The sequence below is a fragment of the Melanerpes formicivorus genome, unplaced genomic scaffold, assembly GCF_026170545.1.
Source record: "Melanerpes formicivorus ecotype bairdi unplaced genomic scaffold, bMelFor1.0.p_v2 SCAF_46, whole genome shotgun sequence".
NCBI lineage: Eukaryota > Metazoa > Chordata > Aves > Piciformes > Picidae > Melanerpes > Melanerpes formicivorus.
Genome location: NW_027142398.1, coordinates 313,896 through 321,317, shown reverse-complemented (window position 1 = coordinate 321,317; position 7,422 = coordinate 313,896). Strand labels below are relative to the sequence as shown.

Below are 7,422 nucleotides of genomic sequence, written 5' to 3'. Positions count from 1 at the left end.
GCTCTGGGCTCTTTCTTCTTTTCAAAAGTGTTATTCCCTCCCCTCCCCCCCTGCATAGTAGGAAGGTTTCAGTTTAAAGCAGGCTCTCCTTTGGTTTCTCCCCCAAAGCAGGAGCTGAGCCAGTGGCTGCAAACTCAGATTCCCCCTGCTCTTCCTCCCCTCCCGTGGAAAGTCAGCAGGTTTAGGCTGAGCAAACTGCACTGGGTGCACCTGGAGCCAGGGTGGAGGCAGCTGTGGGCTTGGCTGCTTGAAACAACACACAGCAAAGCAGGGATTTACAGTTAAAATCAGCTCTTCTGGAAGGGATGGTGGAGACCTTTTACTGCTGTCAGATCCATCAAGTGAACTCAGCCACTCCATTTCACCCCCCTGCACCCACACAGGATCCTTAGCCACCAGCTTTTTATGGCATTAGCTGGTTTCTCCCCTACCCCAACACTGGGCATTGCATTTCCCAGCTCACACAACACCTGCTCAGGAACATCTGTCTTTAACCCTCCAAATGAAGGCCACTTGCTGCTGGTCACATGCCTGTGAAACCTCCTACACCCTGCACACGGCCTGGCTGCAGCCACTGTCAGCAGAAGTGCTATTTCCTTTCCTTTGAGGAATTCACCAAAGGAATTTACCTCAACCTGCCCCAGAGCAAGCATCCTGCCAGCATTTGCTGCCCAGCTCACTGGGGCTTTGCTGGAAAACACAACACTTGAGGGTAATTTTTTGGTCAATTGAAATGAGAAGCAGGTGTCCAAGCTTTCAGGGCACTGCCTGACCTTGGAGCAGGGGATGCCAGGCAGGGTGGTGAAATATTGCCCCATCTCCTCCTGTTTCTAACCCCTCTTCTTGCCCCATGCTTCATCTGAGGTGTCCCCTCCGTGCGCACAGCACCTACAGCAGGAGCAGGCAAGGGGGCAGCCAAACCCTGCCTGGGCACCCAAACCCTGCCTGGGCACCCCCCTCCCTTACATTCCTGCCCCATTAGCAGGTGCCTGTAGGGCACAGCTGGTGGAAACAGGGGGGATTCAGGGTTGGGAGAACAAATGAAGAGGTGGAGGAGGAGGTTTGAGTCCAGCAGCTGGGATGGAGCCAGGGATTTCTCCCCCACACAGTGCACTGCTGTCTGCCCAGGAAACAAACGTGGGTTTAAATATTGACTTTCTCCTGCACAGCCCCGGGATGGGTGGAGGTGGCTGCCGTTCCCTGCCCTCACCGTTTATCAGCTCTCCCTGGAAAATGGAGAGTGCCAGGACTTTGGCCTCATCTGCTCCCGGCTGCCAGGGGGGAGAAGGGAGGCAGCGACTGCAGTCGGGAGAGGGGAATTCAGGTCAAGGCTGCCCGGAGTCTCCGCAGGGCGCAGACACTTGGGTCTGGCAGGATTTGAGAGAGGAGGTGCTGGTGAAGCCCTTGTGCCCAGGGAAAGTGCAGCTGAGCTGGGATCAGTTCCATCATCCTTCCCTTTCTCCTCGCAGAGCCCATCCTGCTGTAATCCCTTCAGTTCAAACCAAACCCCCACCCAGCCCTGCTGCTTCCCCGCAGCTGAGCCAGGAGGAAAGCAGCCAGGCAGACCTCTCCAACGGCTGCAGGGTGCCTGTCAGCCTGGTGTCTGGTCAGGGGGAAGGCCGAGGGCTGCTGGTCCCCCCCTTGGCAGCCCCAGCAGCGATGGAGGGGCCTCGTCTTGGGGCTGCACAGGAGGAAGTGGCCCTGCGGCACGGCAGCCCTCGATAAGGCTGTTTGTGCTGCTCCCCCGCAGCGCCCGGCAGCACGTAGGCAAATAGTTCTTTAAATATAGAGATAGATAGATAGATATAAAAAAGAATAGCCCTGGTGCAGGAGATCCTGCTGCTGGGGAGCTGCCGGGAAGTGTGCAGGGTGGGGACTTGGAGCACACCCAGGCGCCAGCGGTGCAGTTGCCCCGGACCTGTCCCCTGTCTTCGCCCTGTCCTTGCCAGGAGCAAGGTGGCCTTGTCCCCTGGCCTGGCCTTCACTTGAAGTGGGAGGGTTAGGGAAGAGCCAGGTCCTGCTGGATTCGCCCTGTCTTGGATGAGAAAAGTCCTGCCTGGAAACAAGGAGGAAAGGTCACAAAGGTCACGACGGGATAGCTCAGTGTGGTGGCCTGACCTGTCACACCGGCAGCGGTGGCTTCGTCCAGCGCTGCCGGCTTGCGGCGGGAGGGGAAGAGTGGCTTTTTGTGTCCCCTTTGCCTGCTGTGACCCCTTTTTTTGAGGCAGAACCCCCCCAAATCCTCCCAAGCCGAGCCGCCCTGTCTCCTCCAGGATGGCAACACTCCTGGGGGGAGCCAGTGCTGTTTCGTCCCACACTGTGGAGACCTCAGCGGTGGCAGCGCGGGCCAGCCAAGATGCCTCCCCCCACGGCTGCCGTGGGCCCCCCATCCTGAGGGAGAAGCAGGAGGCCCATCCAGCTGGGAAAGTGTGTGGGGGGGGAGCACCCCAGCTTTCACTCCGGCTCCTCTCCCTGTGCTGCAAGCCGAGGGCCAGGCCGGCGTGGCAAGGGTCGGCGGGGCTGCGCCAGGCTCCATCCGTGCCCCGGCGTCGTTCATTCTGCGGTGGGGAGGGATGGAGCTGCTCCCTCCCAAGCCGCCTGCGCCGTGCAGCCGTGCAGCCGGGCAGCACAGCTCTTGTCAGGCTGCCAGAAGAGGCTGGAGCAGCGTCACATGCCGCAAAGTTTTACAAGGCGAGCGAGCGTCTGGGGAGAGAGGGACCAGAGAGGGGACAGCCACTCGGACTCGCACGCAGAGAAACCTCCTCTGGGCTCCCTCCGGCTCCCGAGCACCAACCTTTACCGTGTTTTGTTTTGGTTTTGCCCTTTTTAACGTTTTCTTTTATTTGTTTTTTGGAAGAACAAAGACTCTGGGGTGGGTTGGCACGTTTGTTTTTCCGGGGTTGGTGTTGGTGGATGAGGGGAGGCGGCGGCGGGGGGGAAGCAGAGGGGGAAGGAGGCTGGGGGGTGGGAGCTGGTGGCTCAAACGCTTAGCAAGTCCCCAATTTGCTTGGCTGGGTTGCTGAGGTCTGGGTGAAACTTGGAGGAGGAAAGATGAAGGGAGGTGGGAAGAGGAGGGGAGGGTGTGTGTGAGGGGGGGAAATAATTAAAGAATAAAATATGATGACGTCAGTTGGAGCAGGGGTGCCTTCCCTGCTGCCTGTCAGATGCGCCTGAAAAGAACAGGGCAATAAAACAACAGCCGCCTCTGTCTCCCTCGTTAAACACGGCACTAATTGGATGTTAATTTCTCCTTGCTCTTCTCGCTGCTCGATTGTGAAGGGCTCTGCCTGGCTCTCCCTCTCTCTCTCTCTCTCTTTCTTTCTTTCTTTCTTTCCTGTTGCAATGCTCTTGGCAGCTCCGAGGGACTCTGGACTGTTCGTTCCCCTCCCGCTCATGGACTGGAATAATTCAGGAGCTGGGAGAATTAAAAAAGAGGAGGACGTGGGGGAGAAGGGTTCAGAAACGGGGGTGGGGGGGAGATGGATTTGGAGAGCTACCTTAACCTCCCTGTTTCCCGTGCATTGTCCTGCCGACTTGGAGCTATTCTCTTCCTATTTGATGTCTCTTCCCTCCTCCTTTTCCCTTCATGTTTGGTTTGGGCTGCTGGGCAAAAAAGAAAAAAGAGAAAAAATGTTAAAACAATAAAAAAAGGCATTAAGAAAAAAAGGGGGAAAGAGGGAGGGAGGAAAAAAAGGGGGGGAAGGAAAAAAGCAGGGGGAAAAAGGGGAAAAAGGGGGGGGAAAGGGAAAAAAAAAGGGAAAAAAGGGGGGGAAAGGGGGAAAAAAAGACAAAAAAAGGGGGGAAAAAGCCCCAAAAGAGGGAAAATAGGCAAAAAATATGGGAACATGGAAAAAGAAGAAAAGGAAAAAGGCCAAAAGAAAGAAAGAGACAAAAATAAAAAGCAAGCATGGTTCAATGACGACAAACCCCCAAACCTCCTCCCAGCTCCCCCCATCTCACCGCACCGCCTAACCCCTGCGTGGAAAGAGGCGTTTTAGGGAGCCGGAGCAGGAAGTTGTTGTTCTCTGTCTTGCCCAGGTCATCCTTAAAGGGTATGTGTGGAAAAGCGGCGGGCGCGTGGGGCTCGGTGGGCAGCCAGCACTGCTTGGCCTCCCCTCGTGGCGGTTGCCCCCCTAAGCCAACGAGGCGGGCGTGAGGAGGAGAGGGAATGGGGGGCCGGGTGGTGTTTTGGGGGGGATGCAAGAGGGGGCCCAAGGGACAGGATGGGTGGGGGGAGCGGAGGGGAGGGAGCGGGAGGCGGAGGTTGGGGGGGGAGAGCGAGCGAAAGCCGGGGAGTAAAGTCCTACCTGGGATCGGTGCCAACTTCCTGCAAAGGGTTACAGACCCGCGGCTTTGAGAGCCCACCAGAGGCGAGTGTGCTCTTGTCACGGTTCCAAGGCGAGATGAAGGCAGCGGGAACAGGTACAGCAGATGCCGAGTGGCCTCGTTTGCCCACTGAGCAGGGCTTGGGCTTCATTTCAACCTCGCCGACAGGAAGGCTTCGCTTCTCCCGCCGGCGGGGGCCTCGCCATCCCTGCACGAGGCCAGTGGGGCTGTTGGGTGCCAAGGGTGGGGTGCGTGGGTCGGTGGCAGGGTGGGGGGGGTGTGTGTGTGTGCATGGCAGGGGGGGGGCTCTGGCTCCCGTCCGCCTTCCTCGCCATTTGGATTAACATGCGGAAGATGCGCCTGTCACTTTGCTTACTGTCAGCGGCGGCTCGGGGATGGGTGATGGCTTTGTTCGGCACAGCCGGGGGAGCTGTGCCAACTCGGACTTGGCAGGCGAAGCTGGGTGGGCAGGGAGAAGGGGGCTGAGGGAGCGGCTGCTGGGGCAGCTGTGGAGGGACGTGGCCGCAGGCCCACGTCTGAGCGCGGCGGCTGGCTGGTGGCGCGCGCCTCCCTCTCCCTCTCCCTCTCTCCCGCTCTCGCCTGCGCCCAGGCTGGTGCAGACAAAATGAAAACGTGTTTTGTTTTGTATTTTTGGCATCTCCCCAGCAGCATTACCAGCCCTGGCTGCCCCCCCCCCCCTTCCCCCCCCCGCCTTGCTCTCTCCGGTCCCTTCCACAACCCGCCGTGACTCTCCGCTTTTACAATCGACAGAACCCAGGTGCTAGGAGCAGCAGAAAGAAAAGGCCAGAAACACTCCCTGGCACCCAAACCACCCCCAGTCTGCCCCCTTGGCAGCAACTGCTCCCAGCCTTCCTCCATGGCAGGCGGTTTGTTTGTACATATATATACATGGGGGTTTTTTGTTCTTTTTGCCTTCCCCCCCCCCATTGGAATCCTCTCATCTTGGGTGTGTGTGTTCCTATTCAAGGAGCCGTCACCTCCTGTCCTGCTAAAACCAGGAAGGAGGGAGCCCAGGGCTCATTTCTGCCTGGACGCTGGGGCGCCGGAGCCAGCAATGGAGGGCGCAAGGAGGGAGGAGAAGGATGGGCAGGCAGGAAAAGAGCCCGGGGGGGGCGGGAAAAATTAATGCACCTCCCCAGGCCTTTTGTTTAACCTGCGTTGATGCAAAGGGGTGATCTTGGTTTGGGGTTTGGGTTTGTTTTTTTTTATTCCCCCCCCCTTACCCTTTGATTTCCCCCCCCACCCTGTGCCTGAGCCTGGCGGGGCATCTCCCGAACCAACAGGGCAACTCGGTGGCGCGGGCGGCGTCGGCGGTGGGTTTTTGGGGAGGCGGCGGGAGCTCATCCCGCGGGCGCGCGACTCCCAGTGCAGGAATTCCTGCCAGCTTGCCTTTGTGCCAGCCTCCCTTTTGGCCTTGGGTGTCTCGTTCAGATGGAGCCTGGCATCCAGGCACCGCCCATTTCTTGGCGTTGAGCTGCGAGGAGAAGGAAAGGGGAGAGAGAGAACGAGCGAGGGAACGGGGAGGGGGGGGGGGGCGAAAAAAAAGCTGTCTCACTCAAACTGGCCTTTCTCGGAAAAGGATCCTTCCCTGGTGATTGTCCGGAGAGAGCGGAGCTAAACCCAGCCACCCCTCCGCCACAAAACCCACTCTCTTCCACGGCGCCGTCACTCTTGCTGCCTTGGTACGGAATTGAGCCTCACTCTTCATTTTGGTTGGGGTTTTTCTTCTTTGGGGTTTGGTTTGGGGTTTTTTTTCGTCCGTGCGGTTGGGGCTTGCTTTTTTTTTTGTTTGTTTGGTTTATTTTGTTTTGTTGTTGTTTTTTTTGTTGGGGTTTTGGGGTTTTTTTTGGTTTGGTTTTTTGGTGTTTTGGGGTTGTTGGTTGTTTTGGGTTTTTTTGCCTTTGATTTGAAGTAACCTTTTGTTCCTCCAGTTGCTCCGGCGCTTTCTTCTTGCTGTAAGCTGCCTTCTTCTTCTTCTTCTTCTTCCCCCCTCGACAAAAGCCAACCCCCTTCTCGCCGTGCCCAGCTGGCTCTTGGTGCTAAAGCAGCCCGCTTTAAAATGGGGCTCCTGGAGAGAGAGGGATGTGTGGCAGATAGGCAGGTCCCTACCTGCGGTGTTTGGAGCAGGGCTGGAGGGCGATTCCTCTCCCTGCCCTCACCCCGCCACCCAGGACGTCCCCCCGAGAGCCACCCGGGGCTGGGTGCCTGTCGCCTGGGTCCTTCTTTGGTTCCCCACCGGGCACCACTGAGGCGGACGGGGAAAAATCTGTCGAATCATGTCGGATTTGCAATTCAACATGGCAGCCGCAGCTAACGTGGTGGCAGCTCCTGGTGCCGAGCAGAGCAGCGGGCACGCGTGCTCCCGGCCCACCCTGCCGGTGCGGGGTGGGGGCATGGGAAGGGTGGGAGAGGAGGGAGAGGGAGGCCAGGAGGGAGGACGCCTGGGCGAGGTCAGAGGAGGAGGAGGATCATTTGATTTCGCTTTTTTGGGGGGGTGAATTACACCAGGAACGATTGGGGAAGGAGGGAACTCAAGCGGGCTGGTTTTGTCAGCGTTAACTGTTTAGAAGCTGGCTTGTGTTTCAAGGCTGGCACCGTGTGCCAGGGCGGGCAGCGGGGCTGGGGAGATGCCCAGCAGCGCGGTAGGAGGATGAAGCCAGCCGAGGGAATGCTCTGGAAGCAGCTTTTCCCAGGGCGATGGAGGCCTTTAGGCTTTGGAGCCGGCCTGAGCCGGGCGTTCCTGGGAGGGAGCTGCCCCGCTAAGGCCTTGGGATGATTTGCAGGGCTGCTGGCAGCCACCTGGCACCTCCTGCCTCGTGGAGGTTTGTGGCTCTGCCCTCACACCCGGCTGGCACTCGGCACCGCCACGCCGAAGCGCTGCAGGGTCTGCCCGGCCGCAGCCCAGCCCCAGCGCCTGCGGATCTGCCCTCCCCCTGTCACACTTCCTTTTGGCCCCGTTTGGGGTGCAACAAAAGCAGCTTGTTTGCAGGGCAGGGTCCTCCCTCCCAGCTGCCCTGCACTTTGCAGGCACATGGGAGCCACCCCTCTCCTTCACCCAGTTTTTCCCTCCTCCTT

At 58.6% G+C, this 7,422-nt stretch overlaps 1 long non-coding RNA gene across 6 annotated transcripts; it reads right to left on the bottom strand.

Annotated features, from left to right (window-relative positions):
• Window positions 1-2,682: 2,682 nt before the first annotated feature.
• LOC137451758 (uncharacterized) lies at window positions 2,683-4,696 on the bottom strand. Of its 6 annotated transcripts, XR_010989885.1 has the most exons (4): window positions 4,308-4,696; window positions 3,961-4,133; window positions 3,498-3,603; window positions 2,683-3,415 (listed from the first exon to the last, which is right to left on the bottom strand). It is a non-coding gene; the product is annotated as an uncharacterized lncRNA (long non-coding RNA). The 6 variants fall into 6 exon arrangements; XR_010989889.1 differs by lacking the exon at window positions 3,961-4,133 and having other exon boundaries at window positions 2,687-3,415; XR_010989887.1 differs by lacking the exon at window positions 3,961-4,133 and having other exon boundaries at window positions 2,687-3,415; window positions 3,498-3,600.
• Between the last annotated feature and the right edge of the window lie 2,726 nt (window positions 4,697-7,422).